The following is a 19818-nucleotide window of genomic DNA, read 5'->3' on the forward strand; positions in this document are numbered from 1 at the left end:
GCCATTTAATGCCTTTCTGAAGGCCCTGATCCCTGTTGTTCATTTTTCCATGGTGGGAAAAGTACATGCAGGGATTGTGCCTCACAGAACGGGTAGTCACACATTGCGTTGAAAGTATGTTCACACAAGGTGCATCTTTGCAGTCTGGGGGCAAGGAACTTGCGGATTTTGAGCAGGATTGGGGTGTTTACTTGCTGTCCTGCTCTAGCTGGATCACGCTCAAGGCTATGCAAATACAGGGACGGATCCAAATAGAGAAGTCAGTTAAGCAGGCAAATGGCCAAGCATAAAGATTTCAGTCCAGAAAGGAAACAGGTTAAGGCAGGAGTGGTCAAGATACAGGCAATGGTCAAAGCACAGTTTAGGACACTGCACAGCATCTTTACTGATCATGGGGCATGTCAGTTTTAAAGCATCAGCTTTAGCTTCCAGTTTCCTGGCCCTGTGGAGCTTGAGCCAACACAAGTGTAACTCTGGTCTTAAACTAGCAGGCTTTTTGATCCCTGAATATATGGGAGATTCATAGCATGTTCATAGTGCTCTGAGGCTGTCTTCACAACTGAACTGACAAGGAGAGCATACTGAGCTATCAGTCTCATCCATTTCTGCACATTCGCTCACTGCTGCTTCCCCCACTGCTTGATCCTGCTCTGGCTGAAGAAAGTTAACAAAGCACCCTGCTGTTGGAGGAAGAGAGGGGCACAACTGATGGGCTTCAGCCTGCATTTGGTTTTGCTGGTAAGTTTGTCTGTCACTTCAGTTTTGAATATGGGCAGTCAATGCTGCTGAAAAATGTAGTCTTTTTATTATTATGTCTGTCTTCTCCCTAATATAACCTTAAAATCACAGTGCTTTTCAACCAAGTCAGTTCCACACATTTAGCAGCTGTTTATCAAGTGGTGAGTGATTTTTATGCACATGTGAAGTAGCTCTAAATCTATCCTAAGTACACTTATGTTAAAGAAGCCTACTTCCATTCCCATTAAATGTCCATAGCACTGCAGCATAAGTGGAATTGTTCCTAATATACTGAAAGAAGAATAAGAACCTGGCTTGTAATCTTTAGCAAGAAAGAAAATCTGCAGAGCCAATCACACCTTTATTCTTTATCGCTATTGTCTGGTAAGTTTTTATAACTCTCAGTGTTGCATATTGATATCTCAGCACTTTGTCTTGAATTCATAAAATGCTGTGTGTTAGCCAAACCTTTCAGTGGAACAGCTACAAATGATGTAGTGTTTAATTTGGATAAGATAGTCAACAGTGTTCAAAAACAGGAATTGCATTAGCACTCAGTCTCCTGCTCTGAAATTATTCAAACCTTGTTAATGAAACCTGGCTTCTGAATAACAGAACAATCTTTTAAAGATAAGTTTGTATTTACATTATTTACTATTTTGGTCTATCTGCCTAAGAAAAACTACAGGTATGAAATACGTTGCGCATAGTGCGAAAGGCTGCTTTTCTAAATATACTTTCCCTTTTCTATCCATGGTCATTTTGGGGTAGGATAAATAGCTTTGCCTCATTGAACACATACAATTTTTGCTACCATCATCATTGTCATCGTTGTGGTCATCATCATTTATACAGGGAGATGCTTTCTGCATTTATTCTGTTCTCTTAGTTATTGATCTTTGTATTGTTTAGCACTGTAGCTGCTGCTGCACTGTCATGAAAAATGCCTAAAAATCCAGTGTCTGAAACAAAACATAGGTCTTAAACGATATACCTTAAACAGGCATTGTAGAATAAAGCAGAACTAGAAGTCTATTCAGGCATTCAAATTATTCAAGCGATGAGGGAGAGCCAAGATACTGCCCCTCCCCCTCCATTGCCATCCTCATTGCCCTCCACAAGCCAGAGGCAAATATCTGCAGCAGGGACCCTTCTCTACTTCATAAGGCTCCTGTGCAATTTAGAACCCTGGAAAATCAGGTTCTAGATCACACAGAGAACCCTACACAAGTAAAGGAGGCTCCCTGCTGCAGTTGGTAAAGGCAAAAAGGGGATGGTGACTGCAGACAAGGATGATGGCAGGGGGGCAGAGCTAGCATTTTCATCCCCATGGTGTTATCCTGCATGAGTGTCTTAAACATGCAATTCTATGCACGTTTAGACAGAAAGAAGTCCTACAACTACTAGCATTCCCCAGCCACCATCAATGGCTGGGAAATTCTGGTACTTGTAGGACTTTTTTTTTTTCCTGTCTAAACATGCATACTATAACTAGGCATCCACATGACTTTGACAGTTGTAGGAGTTTCGCTCAAACGTAGCAAGAGCAGTAAGATCTTCAGTTCATTGAGTGATAGGTGTGGGTGTTTTCCCTTCCAGGCTTGGAGTATAAGTTTCTTTGCAACTGTAAAGGCTCTCAGTATCCACTTTTGCTGTCCATCTGTTAATCCCAACATAACAGGGATGTAACTTAAAACTGGATGTAAATCCACTATTATTACAAGGACAAAAATTTATATGAGCATTGACTTCCAACCAAAAAGAAGCTGCTACTTGCCCACATCATATGGTTCACTGAGCTAAGGCAACTTTCCATTGATTAAACTGCATACAGCATTCCAATTCTCTGTGCCATTCACCTCTGACCTTCTGAACGTCTACTTTACTACATTCTAAAAGATGTTTATAGACAGCTGTTGCAGGATTAGCTTTCTGTAAGGAACCAATTAATCCCTCCAATAATGCAGAAAGTGCTGAAGCATCCATATCTGATGGGCTGTATATAGACTCCAACAAATGCTGAACATACTGCCAACTAGTACTAGATGATAACTGACATTTAATCCACAATACTGAAAATGGTAGGAATTTATCAGCCAAATCTATTTGTGGATCTAAAGTATAAACTCCACTGTCAGCCCAACTCCTCCACATAAAAAGTTATCTCTATATTTTCAAAACTGGATTCCCCTGTAAGGTCAGTTTAGCATAAGAATATGGATTAAACTGCAGCTGTGGAGGCATCGAATTTCAAGTCTCTCTCTCTAAGATTGTGTCACCATGGCCCAGGACTGGTATCTCTCAGAAACTGAAGCCTCCGGTGACAGTGACTCTGAGGAGGCATCAGAACCAGTTCTTGGTCCTCCTGGAGTGGAGCCCACTGCCTCAGACCCCATGTCTTGTCCATGCAACCCCAGGAGGTGCCACTACCTTCTGACTCCATTTATTTATTTATTTATTATTAAATTTATTAATCTGTCTTGGGCAACTGCACATTTTAAAATATGGTTAGTAGCAATGTCTTTTTTTTCCTTTTTTTTTTACTCAAAAGTATGATTTGGGGACCTGATATGGATCAGAACCCTAGTTCAGCCAAGGAGGCTTGGTGTGGTCAAGGTGGCTGGGTCACATCTGGAATTAAGGTTGGGTTTCACGACCATGGCCAGCAATCCTAAAGCTAAAGAAGTAACAAATTACTCCAGCAGAATCTGGGAGCAACTGGCTGGCTTTTATAGTCAGGCTAGGAGAGTCTCTCTGGAAGCTTCACCCTTCAGGTGCTGCATCTGGCCCTTAAAGGGCCAGCAGCCCTTTCCTCTAGTGAACAGGGAGACCCTGGGGAGCAGTCCTCACTTGCCTCCTCCTTCTCTAACTTCCATTCCCCAGGAGAAGCCAATGCCTACAGGAAAGTAGTTTTACTCAAAACTTATTATTTTGAGTAAAAAAAAAGAAAAAAAAAGACATTGCTACTAACCATATTTTAAAATGTGCAGTTGCCCAAGACAGATCAGATGATGGATTTCCCAATGGAGCATGGCAGGTTGTTGGTGGAGCCATTCTTTCCTTTTTAATATACCTAGATCCTAATGCCCTCCAGCCAGAAAAGGGTGCCAAATAATTTGACTCCAAAACAGCCTATGGAGGAGTGTTCAAAGAAAATGTGTTTTCCAGTCATTAGTATGGTTTAACAAAAAGGCTTATGATATAAATTAAGGTCTGGAAAATTAAACCTTCCTTCTTTAATTGATGACTGTATCTTCTTAAATGAAAATAGGAAGGAGACCCCCTGCCTGCAAATAAACTTCTGAAATACTACATACAGTTTTAGAAAATATGTTTGAGGCATATATAAAGGAATACTATGTAAAATACTATGTAATGCATAAATTACCTGTGGCAAGACATTCATCTTAAGTAAATTAGCCTTACCCCAAATGTTCAAGATAAGTGATGCACAACTTCCCAAGTCAAGAGATATTTCTGCCAGTAATGCACTTCTATTCAATTTAACCATTTGCAAAATATCTCTAGGCAGCAATATACCAAGATACTTGATCACTTCAGTTGTATGTCTTAAATTTTCTTGTAGAAACCCTTGAGTTTGTTTTTTTTTAGAAAGGTGCTTACGAATTGTTGTTGTTGTTTTTGCTTTGTGAGTAATTTGAATGCCTGAGTACATATATAATCAGTCATATATTCAGTTGTTGTTTATTCGGTCAGTCACTTCCGACTCTTCGTGACTTCATGGACCAGCCCACGCCAGAGCTTCCTGTCGGCTGTCGCCACCCCCAGCTCCCCCAAGGTCGAGTCCGTCACCTCCAGAATATCATCCATCCCTCTTCCTTTTGCCTTCCACTTTCCCTAGCATCAGCATCTTCTCCAGGGTATCCTGTCTTCTCATTATGTGGCCAAAGTACTTCAGTTCATATATTCAGTACAGTGCTCATTTTCAGACCCAGCTCATGCATTGCTTGATGATGATATTGCCAGGGTGCTGGGCACTGAAGATGAAGATATCAAGTATTTGTGTTGCACACCAGATTTGAGAAAAGCTGACAAGGAACCTGTGCAGTGTAAGTAAACTGAGCAATCAACAAATGTAGGTGGAGAAAGATGGGCAAATCCTTGTATGGTATTACTTGAATCTGCATAAAGAGGGTGGTTGGTTTTTTTTTAACATAACTATAGCTAAATCCATAAAAGACTTAACACAAGAAAAAGACATTGTGATAAGAACAGTACAGCTAGCTTCTGGAAGGAAAATAGATGGTGTGTTTGAGTAAGATTCCTACTTCTTTCAAAATTGTGCCCATAAATAGCCTGATGTCTACCTGGTGTGGGGTTAATTCATTTTGTGTGAGGTCAGAGATTCCAGAGGTTAAATCTCATCTCTCTGATAGAAGTTACCTCTAAGGATCTTTGATATAGTACACTTTAAAAGACAACAGCAGTATATGATTTGGGTGACTGCTGAAATTGTTCATGCTGTTAAAACATAGTTCCGAATCTAAGGAAATATTCAATATTCTATAGGCCAGGAAAAATAGACTTTCTACTTTGAACTTGCAGTCCAGCTTTTCTTTTTGGTGTCACATCATTTTTAAAGAACAAACAAAGCCAAAACCATCTTCTGACCTCTTGTTTTTGTGAAGTTTTGAAAGAAAAGCTATTATGACCATCCATAAGTTTTATCACTGATTGTTTCCACCCCCCTTACTTAAAGGGGAGTAAGAGTGACTTTTTTCTTTAAAATTTGAAAAGTACAAAATTATTTATTCCTCAAAGTCTCTTACTGTCAGGCAAAACAGATATGGAATTTCAGCATTGTGGTAACAGCTGTCCAACAGAGGACAGGGAGGCAAGGGTAAAAAGGGGAGGAATGTGAACTATGATGATGTTGATAAGATGCATGCTAAGATTTGCTTTCATTTATATATATTACAAAGAACATAGTAAATAGCCCTGGAGCATGCACATCCACTGGATCCCAGACCATCATTATAGCCTGGTAATCTTTTTGTTGTAAGGCCTTTTAATTTGGGGAGGCTTTGGTGGCTTAGGCTGCAATCCTATTCACCCATTGAACTCAGCAGGACATTCTTCTAACAGACATGCATAGGATTGCACTGCTGGTATATAGAATGTGAAATTTTAGCATCTATTAGATTTACCCATAACAATGTGGTTTTAATTGTTTGTTGTTCATTACATTTATATCCCACATTTCTTTCGAGGAGCCCAAGTTGGCATACATGATCCTTCTCCTCTCTATTTCATCCGCACAACAACACTGTGAGGTAGGTTAGGCTGAGAGTCAGTGACTGGCCCCAAGTCACCCAGTGAGCTTCATGGCTAAGCTGGGACTAGAACCAGGTTTCCTGCATCCCAGTCCAAGACCCTAACCACTACACCACATGGGCTATCATTCGCCATTGGAAACTGGCTTTTTAATCTTTTAAGGCCCTGTGCATATGGTATGGGGTAAGCTGGTAACTGAAATAGAGCATTGTTTAAAAGGAACTATGTATATTTTTTTTATTCAGATGTAGCTTTATTCCAACCCAATCCCCGCAACACAATTGAGTACCAGTGTAAACGTGAAACAGGATGGTATAATCCAGCCATATTACTAATGTATTCCTTTTAAAATTAATTAGTTTTGGTCTTTTTATAAATACGCAAATGTACACATCAAATATTATTATAAGAGTATTTCCAGTATTTTAATTAGGATTAAAAAAACCTTAATATTTGAGTTAAAATGTTAAGAAATAAAGAACAATATAGCAGAACATATAAGGAAAGGAAAGGTTCCTCCTGTGCAAGCACCGAGTCATTACTGACCCCTTGAGGGACGCCACTTGCGCTGGTGTTTTCATGGCAGACTATAGTGGGGCGGTTTGCCATTGCTTTCCCCAGTCGTGACCACCTTTCCCCCAGCAAGCTGGGTACTCATTTTACCCACCTCGGAAAGATGGAAGGCTGAGTCGACCTGAGCCGGCTACCCAGGACCCGGCTTCCGCTGGGATCGAACTCAGGTCATGGGGAGAGTTTCGGTTGCAATACTGCCGCCTACCACTCTGCACCAGCACCGGCTATCAGAACATATAAGACCACCTTACAAACATAAAGGAGAGAAGAAAAAAATCTGCTCCATCCCATAGTAAATAAGGCATCGCATGAGGCCTAAAATTTTTGTGGAATTTGTTCCAAAACCTTATAGAAGTAGACAGTCTCTGAATAAAAGGTTTTTCAGAAATACATACACCTCAAGTTAGTATATATTAGGTTACCTTAGACATAATAGCAGAGTTCCAGATTCTATATAATGATTCAAGTAAAGGAGCAATAATAGATTTTTTCCAGTAATAAGTAATGTTGGCCTTTTCTGTCATTAATAAATTGATGACCATTTCTGAATTGTTATAATCACTCATGTGATGTAAATGACTGATTTCTTACAACACCTTCCCTCTTTTCCAACTTGTATTCATTTTATTTGACATTTAGAAATTAATTAATGCCCATTTTTCTAATCAAATGATTATACTGGTAACTGAAAGTAGAATTAGACAACTTAGGGCACAATCCTATGGCCGCTAGTCAGCGGCTAGACAGCCATAGGATAGGTCAGTTCCCCGAGAACCGACCTCCACCCCCTTCTGCACTGCCTTGTAGGCAGCGTGGATTGGCCCCATGCTCTGTGCTCATAAGAGGAGCACAGAACAGAGAAAATGGGGCATTCCTGTGGGCGGGCCATGGCGGGGAGGGCGGAAGTGCTGTTCTGATGCTTCCTATGCATTGTCTGGCGTCTCCCCCCCGCTCTGACTTCCCGCGGCCAGACAGCTGAAATTAGCAGTCTAGCCGCAAATGCAGGGTGGCTGACGTGCAGAGGGGATGATCCCCTCCAGGCTGCTCCTGCCCTGCATTGGATAGGCGGCTCTGAGTTCGGAGGCGGCCACCTATCCCGATAGGATTGCGCCCTTACATGACTTAACAGGAGTTACTTCAGAAAAAATAAACTACACTATGGACTAAATCTAAGCTTAACTATCACTGCTTGGTAGCTGCTGCAATGAAATTGCAGCAGCTGGATGGGGAAGAATAAGCTGGAGCTGAACCCTGACAAGACCGAGGTACTTTTGGTGGGAGACAAGAGGAGGTTGGGGGATGTTGACCTGGTGTTGAATGGGGTACAGCTACCCTTGAAAGACCAGTTCTGCAGCTTGGGGGTCATTTTAGACTCCCAGCTGTCCATGGAGGCTCAGGTGTCAGCTGTGAGCTGGACGGCACTGTACCAACTCCATCTGATACAGCGGCTGCGCCCCTGCCTTCCCGACCATCTGCTCCCATCAGTAGTACATGTCCTCGTCTCCTCTCATCTAGACTACTGTAATGCGCTCTACGAGGGGTTACCCTTGAAGACAGTTTGGAAGCTGCAGCTGGTACAGAAATGGCAGCTCGCCTGATGGAAGGTAGCCACTGGCATGATCACATCACTCTGGTGCTAAAGGAGTTGCACTGGTTACCAGTTGTTTTCTGGGCCAAATTCAAGGTGTTGGTTTTGACCTTTAAAACCCTATATGGTTCTGGCCCAGTCTATCTTAAGGAGCGCCTCCAGCAATACCAGGCAGGCCACTTAACAAGATCAGCCTCAGATGGCCTTCTCTCTGTCCCATCAGCCAGGACAGCTAGGCTGGTGAGGACGAGGGCCTTCTCTTTGGCAGCCCCCACTCTGTGGAACTCCCTCCCTAGGGAACTCCGCCATGCCCCCTCTTTAATGAGCTTCCACCACACATTAAAAACGTGGTTGTTCAGGCAGGCATTTGGGGTGGGTTAGGGTATTTTTAGAAATATGATGTTTTAAAGTAGAATTTTATTTTAAAACTGTTGTATTGCTGTACATAGCCCAGAGTGGCCGGGTGACCTAAAAATCCAGTGTCTGAATTCTGTGGGGAATGCTCTAGCTCTAGATTTCCTGCATTGAGCATCAGGGGGTTGAACTAAACGGCCTACTAGACCCTCCTCCAAATCTATAATTCCATGATTTGTTAAGGTAATAGAAAAAAATTCCACCCTTTTCAGTAGACTTTGATTACTTATTTCAAACTAGAGAATGGACCTGGCTTTGCATAGAATTACAGAATCATAGGGTTGGAAGGGGCCTACAAGACCATCAAGTCCAACTCCCTGCTCAATGCAGGAAGCCTGATTCCCAGGTGGTCTCCCATCCAAGTACTAACCAGGGCTGACGCTGCTTAGCTTCCGAGATCAGACAAGATCAGGCACATCCAGCCCTTTGCTGGGTTGGAATAGCTCTTCAAGCAAACTTACACAGCTATCAAAGTTGGACACATTGTGTCCACTCCATCTGAGTGAAGCCATGCCCACTGGCACTGCTAGGCACGGACTCTGCCATAATGTACCCCTATAACCTCCTGAGGAAGTTTCTGTCCATTCCATTCCCTGGGGTAGGGGTTCCCTCCCCACAATAGTGGGGAGGGAACAAGTGTATAACTCTGTTCCTTGGCCTACTAATCTCCCCTGGCTTCAAATGTATGGACTGCAAAGCTATGTGCTGGTTAGGGAAGTCTGCCCCTAGTGGCTGAAGATGTTACTGAAGCTTCAATCACTACAACTCCCAGCAACCCTTCAACCAGCCATACTGGGACATGCTGGGAACTGAAGGATTTTTTTTTCAGTCTAAACATCCATTTGATTGTGTCCTAAAATTATGTAATGTGCTTTAAAAACAAAATAACCCTGAAGTGCACACTCCCAGGGTCCTCTTAGTATGCATGGGAAGTTTCAGGTGTCTAGGTTTCATGGTCTTAGCACTATGGTGCTGATGGATGGACAGGCAGGCAGACATCCTCCTCCATCATCATCATCATCATCATCATCATCATCATTATAGAAGAAGGATTATTAACAGCAGTGTAATTAGGTGCTGAAGAGAATTGAAATGAGAGAGTGCAATCTTTTATTGTTTCCTAACACTCCATACACTAAAATTAAGGCAAAGCAATTGCAAGAGATCAATCAAAAGCCAAAGTGTTTCACAACTGCCTGATCAATGTGGCTTTTCAACCTTGAATATATTAACATGAACCGATGTCAGTCTCCCACAACCCAAGAAATTCCCATCCGACAGCAGAGTAATTAGCCTAAAATACAGAAAACAACAACAACATGGATGCCAAGGTTTTGTTGATAAGACTGACAGGAGTTTCAAACCACTTGGTATCCTTTTGAAAATCTCTGATTGAGACTTCAATTGTAAAGTAAGCTAAGCTGATTTAGAAACAGGAAGCATAGCCTCAAGTTAAATGTGGAGAATAGGTCTACAACAGGAGAGTGAGTGGAGGGATGATTGACAGCCAAGACTAGAATGGAATGTTGGATGGAGATAGTGCCAGCTGTAGAGAATCAGTTGGGAGGGAGACATAGACAGTTAGGGAAAGGTCAGGGAAGGAGAGAGTTGAGTTAGGATGTAGAGAAATAGAGGAATTAAAGGCCAGAGGTCATTAGTTTAGGGTGCAATCCTACGGCTGCTAGACAGCGGCTAGATGGCCATAGGATTGTTCAGTTTTCGGGAACCAAACTCAGAGCCTGCGCGCTGAGGTTGGTTCCCAGAAAACCGCCTCCCCTGCTGCCTTGTAGGTGGCATGGATCATCCCTGGGCTCTGAGCTCAGAACAGCAGCATGGAGCAGGACAAAAGAAAGCATTCCTGGGGGAGGGCAGGGGTGGGGAGTGCGGAAGTGCCGGTATGACGCTTCCTATGGGTCATCTGGCCTCCTCCCCCCAGCTCTGAAGTCCTGCAGCTAGACAGCCGAAATCGGCTCTCTAGCCACGATTGTAGGGTGGCCAGAGCCTGGAGGAGAAGATCCCCTCTGCACTCCGCCTGCCATGCATTGGATAGGCAGCCGTCTCCAAGTCTGGAGTCTCCTGCCCATCCCCGTAGGATTGCTCCATAAATTAGTCGGTGAATAGAATCAGAGACAGGGTGTGAATAACAAATCCCAGGCATTTGGCAGCGCACGATGAGTTTTAATCAGTCCTGGATGTGTCTTTAGTTATGTCTGATAGTTCAATGTTGTTTTTAATTATATGTTGTTTGTATATATTGTTTTTGTGTTTTTGTGTGCTTTTGTGTAAATGGCTTTTAAAATTTTACATTGTATTTAATGTTTTAACTTTTGTAAACCGCCCAGAGAGCTTCAGCTATAGGGTGGTATAAATAAAAATAAAATTAAAAAATATCGGTAGGGAGAGAAACTATTGAAAGCAGATGTGTTGTGTTAGGTTTTTAGAACATTATTATGGTTATTTATCAGTTACTGTTTGTTCTGAGTGTTAACGTTGACCTGCTAAATAAATAAATACGTTTATTCAGTTCAGTTCAATTTTATTGCACTGACAACTAGTCATCTGCAAATAAGTGAGCCAGTCCATAAAGCTATAACATATATGTTGATTCTTTTAAATACTTACACTGTTTAGGGTGGATCTGAAGGTTGGCATATATCATCCCACTAAGGGGTGCTTAGTATATAAAGAGGAGAGCCCCACTGCTCTCTCTAAATCAGTAGGCAGGTGATGTTTTGGGGAGTCCTGGGAAAAGTCTGGACTCAGTGACCTCTACGGGCCAAGGCTTACCAAGAAAATGGTAAGGCCCCTAGAATACATCACAATTTGGTGGCAAAGTGGTGGGATTTGAATTAGTGAGATCAGAATATTTTTTAGACAAAGTAAGAAACAAGGCTTGAGTCACCCAGTATTTTGATGACCAGAACTTTAAGGGAAAAGGTCATAGAACAATTACAGTCAAGTTTTTTCATTGGCCTTTCTTTCTTTCTTTCTTTCTTTCTTTCTTTCTTTCTTTCTGTCCTCTTATAAGGGATAATTGGTCTACTTCTATTCAAGTACTACTGTGATTTCTAATATAAACATACAAAGATGTGTTGTACTGACTTAAACTAGTGGTCTTTCTTGCCCAGTATTGTCTACCCTGACAGTAGGGTGGCCACTTATGCATCACCAAGGAACAGGACAAAAGAGGATACCAATTTTAATAATACTTGCATATGATAATGTTTATATATAAATGCAAATGTACATTTAAACAGAATATAATTATATATTCTGTATAAGTTAAATGTATAATTTAAACTGACATACAATACATCTCACCATAGTGGGGAAGACTGAGGATGACCTGTGTGCCTGCTCATTCTGTCATCAAGGTGCTAACTGTTGATGGGCAACTTCAAGGCCCCTGCTGCTCTCCCTTCCTTAGTTCTTTGACTTTAAACTAGACTTGGACTGGACAGCCCATCAAACAGAGGACACCTTCAAATAGAGGACTGTCCTCTGTAAAGTAGGGCACCTAGCCATCCCACCTGACAGGCTTTCCACATTCTCAGACAAAGGGATTTTCCAGCTCTCCTACTTGATAGCCCTCTTTAAATAGTAAAGATCTCAGTAACTGCTGAGATCTTCAGCATACATGTCATGTGCTATAGCACATATTCATATTCAAAAAATATGAATTCTTCCAAAGGGTTGGGTGGATGAAAGAATGTAAGTTAAAACACACTCACACACCTGTAGGCAATAGACATGCTTAACCTATTTTAAAGAATTAAACCTTACCTGCAGGCAGAGAAAATGGTAAGGCCCAGCAAGTCTACATACCTTACAAAAAATATTTATTCCAGAGCGGTAGATTAACTTCAGTTGCTCAATATTTATTTTTGTTTCATCAGCCTTGAAATGGGAATGGCAATTGCTTTGATAAATGGATTCAAGGGTTGTTTAGCTTTGCTCTGCCTTTCATAAGAGCGTATGCATCTTCTGTTGAAATGCTGTTTTATAACTTCTGCCACACTTCTTGCTAACAGCAGTTATTGCATATGGTTTAATCTGCAACGAATGCCATTTTACTTCATTGCAGAACAGCACTTGTGAAAAACATGGTACCCTGAGTTAGCACAGTAACACAGTTCCAGAGAGCTTTGGCTATTGGGTGGTACAGAAATGTAATAAATAAATAAAAATCAATACTATGCTATAGGAAAGAAGCCTCTGTGAAGGCTCCACCCCTTCCCGTGCAAGGTATATGAAAGCATTATCCTACGATAATAAAACGTTCTAATTTTTTAGCCCACCAAGGTAAGTTATGGCAAAGTAGAAAGGATGGTCCAAATGCAGATTTAAATAAACAACAATGACAGACACACTTTAGTGTATATTGTCTCCTTCAGGCTGCAACTGGGAGTAAGCACTACTGAAAACAATTACACTTGCTTCAGAGTAAATATGTATAGGATTGCACCGTTAGACATTCAGGAGCCACAACATAGAGTAATTTCAAAATATATTTAGTATTAAACATCACAGCTACTGATTAAGGCAGAAGCCAAAATGTTTAGCACTGAATATATTTTGAGATTACTCTCTTGTTAGTCTATCTTTCTTACATATATATATTATATATATAACTTAAGATTGACTATATGGCAAGTTAAACAGGAAAAAATATTGTAAACTCCAGCCGCCCATTTCCTAACCTTTATTTTCAGCCCTAATGCAAGCTTTCTCACTGCCTAAGGTAGGAGAGAAGGTGTGCTGCTGTTGCTGGTGAATCAAGTCCTTCTTCCCGCTGCAGCCTCACACTCCACCCTTCTCCCTTTCCCTTGCCTCATCACACCCTCTTGCCCTTGCCCTTAGCTTTACCACCGCCACCATCACATCAGCTCCCTGGAGAGCTGCACGGTCAGAAGAAGCAGCTGTGCGGCTCTTGCGAGAGCCCACCCACCCGCCATCTGGCTCTCACTGAGAGGTTTCTCAGCGTGAGCTCGAGGGTCGCTGACTGAGAGCAGCTGCCCCTCCCCTGTTTTGTAAAACAGAGGGTGGGTGGCTTCTCCAGCTGCTCACTCGCCATGGCAGTTGCCACAATGGAAGAATGGGAGAGGCAGGGCTCTCCGAAGCACCCGCTAGTGTCACCGAGCACCCGTGTTCTCCTGTTGCAGCAAATGCCACAGTGGGAGAGCCATCCCTGGAGGAAGAGGCAGTGGGCCCTCCTGTCAGGGGGAGGGGTGCTATTCACCACTCCTCCTGCTCTGCTGCCTGAGGTGGGGCCTTTACCCTGCCTCAGGGGAGGGCCATCCCTGTTTATTTTAGCTAAGCTGTACTGAGTTTAAAATATCACTTTTGCATAATAGCTTGTGCCTCAGAAACAAGACCTACTATTCCACCAGCCTTGCTGTGTACAACCATAGAAACAGGAAGCCATAAAACCAAGGTAAACCTCATTGAGCAGGTGTGACTCCAGAGTTCTTCCTTCCCTAGGTCAAAGGGCCATACCTTCATCCTGCTCATGCCTTCATCCTGTGAGAGCTAAAAGTGGGAAGGATGTGTGTGGATGCATACAAGCCTGTCCCTAACTGGCCGCTAATTCCATGACTTTCCCATGTTGAGGGGAAAGATCTGAAAGGGACTTCTGTTCGCTTTTGTTGAACACAAGAAGAAGCCTCTGCGCAATTGGAATCCCTGCTTTATCAGGCTTCCTGACTGCATGGAGGCTTCTACTCACATTCAAATGACAGCAAGTAGACCACCCCCCCTTCAGACCTCCCTCTTCAATACAGAAAAAATGACTGGGGATGGGGCATGCTTGTGCACCCACAAACCTTCCTACTTTAAGCCCTAACATGAGCTGGCTGAACACCTGCATAGGGCTTGTGTATTTTTAGTATTCAGAAAATGTGCAAAGCCAATTCAAATTACAGTCAAACTTCCCATAGTTCTTTTTTCTATTGCTTTCCCCTCCCCGCAAGGATACCCTGGAGTTCTTTCTCCAAGATTCTAGCAACTTGGCTGTGGTAAATCTTCTCCTGCTCCACTTTGGGTTTTGAGATATGCTGAGATTATCAAGTCTACTTCTGCCACCTGATGACAATTCTTTTGAAGAGACATTCACAGAATCCCATTGGTGGTATGTTTCTATTCTACTGGATACCACTTGATGGAAATATTTATGCTTCTGTTGATGCTAGTAAAGTTATACCCATATATAACACTGAGGCAGCAGTACCTCAGCTCTAAGAACTATGCCACTAAGGAAATTGCCAAAGCATTTTGAGGGCTACTGTGGGGCTGCACCTCCTGCCTCCCAGGATGAACATCATCGCAGGGGGGAGACCAACCTGGTCCTATACTTCAGTCATTGGTGTATTTGCTTTCCTTCCCCTCCTTCCTCCCAATCCCTTTTTCTTTTGTGTCATGTCTTTTAGATTGTAAGCTCGAAGGGAGCCTTTTTCGGCTGAAGAGTGGGGTAAAAACACCCCCAAATAAATAAATAAATAAATAAATAAATAAATTAATAAAGGCCCTTTGAATTCTATTTTCAGCAGATAGACATATTGTCAGTTTAATAGAGTTGCCTTATTGTAACTTTTTCGACCACTGTTCCATCCTAAGCCCATATTAATATTTTATCCCCTTTAATATTATTACGTGATGCAGGCTTTATTTAAATGGATTTGATGGGCCTCTTGGTTGGCTTGACAACCACAGGGAAAAATTAATGTTCTGCATTTAATCTTGGCTCAAGGCGCTAAATTATTTTGGAGGTTGAAGCCGTCATGCATATCATGCTAAATTATTGAATGTAATAACTATTAGCCAGCTGTCTATTTATAGATTTTTAAAAAATGTTGTTTACTTCATGTGTCTTGAGTTAATTTTGTAGAGATTACATCTTAAGGTTTTCCTTGCTCAGAGTAGTACAGTCCTTCTGTATTTTGTCAAACATGTAGTTGTAATTTATATAACTGGTACTAAACAACAACAAAAAATCAGTGGTTGAGCAAGTCCTGGAGCCTTCATGCTGACAAACTGCAAAAAGTCTACACTTCAGACAAGAATCTTTTTCTTGCTAGCTGAGCTGAAGAATACTTATTTTCATAAATTTATGGCGAAAAGTACGTTCACTACCTTAAAACAGAAATGCATTGCCAAGAGGGAGTTTCTACCATCAAACATACACCTTTATGTGGAGATAATAAAAGCAGATTTAATGAACTAGTACAGTGTAGTTTATTGCCCTAAAATGCAATCTGCTTTTGTAAAATAGTTATATTGAACGATAGGCTGAACTATAAAATGTTGTTAGTGGCTCTTTAAAGGCTGTTGTGGTGAACAAAATCTCAGAGAGACTTGTGGGATAATATTTTTAGTATGCTGTTGAAGTCATATGTTTTCATAACATTGTCCTTTGCATCCATAACCTGTATTATGTGTACAGGAGTATATACAAGCATAAAATTGATGTAAATGGCAAACCTCCAGGCCTGTTTCTTCAGAATGGTCTCTGTCTGCAGGGAAGCGATCTGCTGAGTGTATGAAGTGTAATGTAGGATCTGCTGACTGTACCTTTCTCTTGGACTCATTATTTCTGTGTTGGGGGAAGGTCTGAAGGAGTCCTGCCGTCATCAGAGGCACATTTGGTGGCAACATGAAAGAGGGCCTTCCCAGTGGCTGCCCCCAGGCTCTGGAACTCCCTGCTGAGGGAGTCTAGGGTGCCCCTCTTTGTGGTCCTTCAGCTAGCAAGGAAATATGTTTTTATTCAGGCAGGCCTTTGACATACAGCTGGTCTGGTGTTGAAGGAGGATTTAGTTGGCTGGTGCTCTTTATTTCTTTCATTGTTATGTTTTTAATTTATTTGTTTTTATGTTATGTTTTAATTAATATTTTGTTTCAATCTGGATTTTATTGTTAGCTGCCTTGTGCACTATTTTTTGGCATAAAGGTGGGCTATAAAATTAATTAATTAATTAATTAATTCCTGGACCTTGCAATCAACCAACATTTCCTTTTTTTATATTTTCAAATATAGACATTTCCATACTTGTATGAAAAGCTCTTGTGAATTAAAACAAGTTACTTCTGATTTTTTGAAATCCTTCATTCTTTTCTTTCACCAAATACCTTTTGAAATCTAAATGAAATCTAGAATCCAAATGTGATATTACATGAGCTCAACAGTTAAGCAAATCCACTAATGTAGTGCTATGTCCTGGAAACAGGCGTGTACAGCTTCAGCATATTCCCTATACTGTTGCTATTGGATTCAGCAGAATCGAGATGAGAACTGAGCATGACCTCCAAATTCTTTTCCTAATTAAAAATTGATTTTGGTGCTTTGTGGATTAGACTTGTTAGAAACAACATACCACCTTTTCACTCCCCCGCTCTGTAACCAGTGCTAGAATAATTAGTATGTGAATTGAGCTGTGGGGTGACTCTGAAGCTGATACCACATGAAAATGGGGGGGGGGGAATCTAATAATTGCAATATGTAAATGGCTAGTTCAGCAGGAGTAGAATTTCACTGACTTTAATATAAAAAAGGATTCTGTTAATTTTAGTTCTAATTTATTTCAAGGCAAAAGGATAGAACCTGATTGCCCCTGGATTTCTTTTGTGTTTTTTGGCAAGGTGCCTCAGTTTATTTGGCTCTTTTTTTTAAGCAACCAGTTCTCACTACCCATGATAATTTAAATCTGGTGTTCCTGATAAGTACACACAATGAAATAGTTCCTCCTGCCATCACAAGGAATATTTTATTTATTTATTTAATTACATTTCTATACCACCCAATAGCCAAAGCTCTCTGGGCAGTTCACAAAAATTAAAGCCATAAAACACAACATGATAAAACATAATATAAAATCTTTAAAAGTTTTAAACAGAATAACCACAAGAAGACATTTAAAGAACAAAACTGAAGGACTGAAAAGTCTGGGAAAATAGAAAGGTCTTCACTTATAGGGTGGCTGTGTGCCCCCTTTTACAGAAGACAGCCCTCTACTTGAAGGGCTGCCCTGTCCAATTCTGGTTTAAAGATAAAGAACCATAAGAACTGTTGTCCATCAACGGCCCCTGGACAGCAGCCTGAACAGGCAGGTACTCAGTTCACCTTTGAAGATGACCTTAGGGTCTGGGCAAGAAGGAGGAGGCAATCCTTCAGGGAAACTGGCCCCAAGCCATTGCGGGCTTTAAAAGTTAATACCAGCACTTTCCATTTGGCCCAGAAATGGACTGGAAGGCAGTGCAGATCTCAGAGCACTGGCATAATATGATCATATCACCAGTCACTGCTAACAATCTCGCTGTCCTGTTTTGGACTGCTACATTTCTGGAACATTTTTAAAGGTAGCCCCACATATCAAGCTTTGCAGTGAGCTAAAGGTTACCAGAGCATGGTGACCAGGAATAAGCCAGCAACTGAAAACTGTGGTCCAAGTTAGACTTAATGGCAACAGACCCATGCTTCAGGACTGACTCACTGTGAACCTCAAACAAAATGGGAAATGTGTCCCAACCCTGAACTGAAAAGTGATAGACCAACTGGGTGGGCTAACTGGTGATGATAGAAAATATACAAAAATGTCAGAAAATAATATTTTATCTATGCAGGCTAAAAGACATATATTAAAAAGCAATGGAGGAAAATACAATTCTATTGTGTTGTAATATCCAACAGTACTAGAAGCAACTGATACCAAGCAAAACCAAATGCGTTTGGACTAAAAATCTTCATCAGTGATTTAGTACATAAAAATGGTCTACATATAAAAGGTATATAAGAAGATAACAAGGCATATATCTAGACACACATTTTACAGTGCAAGTTCCTCACAACTATAAACAATATAGGACACTGCAGTGTCTCTATCTGTGAATATAGAAACAATTGTATTTTTAAAAAGTTTAATTTTTGAAATGGCTTCCTAAATATATATTAAAACATACAAATACATTATATCACTATGAATCTCTACAAATGGGGCTGAAGGAACTTTTTAAAAAGTGTACTGTGCTTTAAACTGTTGATTTTTCTGGTAGCTTCTGTGACTTGAGATAAATACCCTGGTAGAAAAAACATTAAAAACATGTTTCAGTGAGAAAAAGCCTGAAGTGGCGCAGAGTGGTAGGCAGCAGTAATGCAACCGAAACTCTCCCCACGACCTGAGTTTGATCCCAGTGGAAAGTGGTTTTCGGGTAGCCGGCTCAGGTCAACTCAGCCCTCCATCCTTCCGAGGTCGGTAAAATGAGTACCCAGCTTGCTGGGGGAAAGGTAGTTAGGACTGGGGAAGGCAATGGCAACCCACCCCACTATACAGTCTTCCAGGAAAGTGCTGAGGAAAAACGGCATCCCTCTAGAGGTCAGTAATGACTCAGTGCTTGCACAAGAGGAACCTTTTCTTCTTTTTTTTCAGTGAGAAAAGTACCATCATGGAAAGGGGTTGGTTTGCTTTTCCCAACCCTAACTGGAGATTCCAGAGACTGAACTTGGGACCATCTGCATGCTCAACCTCTGAGCTACAATCCTTCACAGAGCAGAGTCATTAGTTGAAAACTTAGAAGTTTCTGGAGTGTTTTCAATGGCAGCCCCACATATAATGTATTGCAGTAATCCAAATGAGAGGTTGCCAGAGCATGGTAACCAGGAATAAGCCAGCAACATATCATTCACTGGGTATAGCATACTGTGTGGGAGCAGGTTGGATGAGGTGAATGTGGACCTTACTAGACCCTACCATCCTTGAGATAGAGAACAACCTGGGCTATATGGTTTGATTACAAGACTTGCCAGGCTTGTAGGCCAAGGAGTAGACACCAGACTTTTGTTTACCAAGGAAGACAGCAAAAGGCAAGAACAGGGGAAGTATACAGCCTGCTCCCCAAATGCTCTTCAGTTAACCTCTTGGAAAACCCCATGGGGTTTTGTGGGGTGGGGGAGGAATACATTCTGCAGGTTTTGTAAGATCTGCAGGTTTCAGCTCAAGTGTGGAGGATACACAAGCCAAATTACTTAAGATGAAGCATGGACAACTAACCAGCAAGAACTGACAGGGCTAGCAAAAAAGAAGTGGCTGGAATATGTTTAGGAAGATCCCCCCCCCCAAGTTGTTGCCACTTAAATCCCAGTTCTTGTGTCTGTAGATTCCTCCTGAATACTGGAGTGGATTATTCTGTTGCATTCTAGTTCTAGTTGAGTTGAACCTTATGTA

At 41.5% G+C, this 19818-nt stretch overlaps 1 protein-coding gene across 2 annotated transcripts in view; it reads left to right on the forward strand.

Annotated features, from left to right (window-relative positions):
* The first annotated feature begins 297 nt into the window (after positions 1 to 297).
* LOC146344034 (uncharacterized) overlaps positions 298 to 19818 on the forward strand; it is a 128064-nt gene continuing 108543 nt past the window's right edge. The window contains exons 1-3 of one of the 2 annotated variants that reach the window (XM_084856454.1): positions 298 to 738; positions 997 to 1122; positions 4689 to 4808. The gene's annotated coding sequence lies outside the window, so the exon portion shown is untranslated. The remainder of the gene's footprint in view (positions 739 to 996; positions 1123 to 4688; positions 4809 to 19818) is intronic. The other variant, XR_014792126.1, reaches the window with a different exon arrangement.

Source organism: Heloderma suspectum, chromosome 5 (assembly GCF_057233095.1).
Source record: "Heloderma suspectum isolate Gila_16-S chromosome 5, 16-S_ref, whole genome shotgun sequence".
Taxonomy (NCBI): Eukaryota; Metazoa; Chordata; class Lepidosauria; order Squamata; family Helodermatidae; genus Heloderma; species Heloderma suspectum.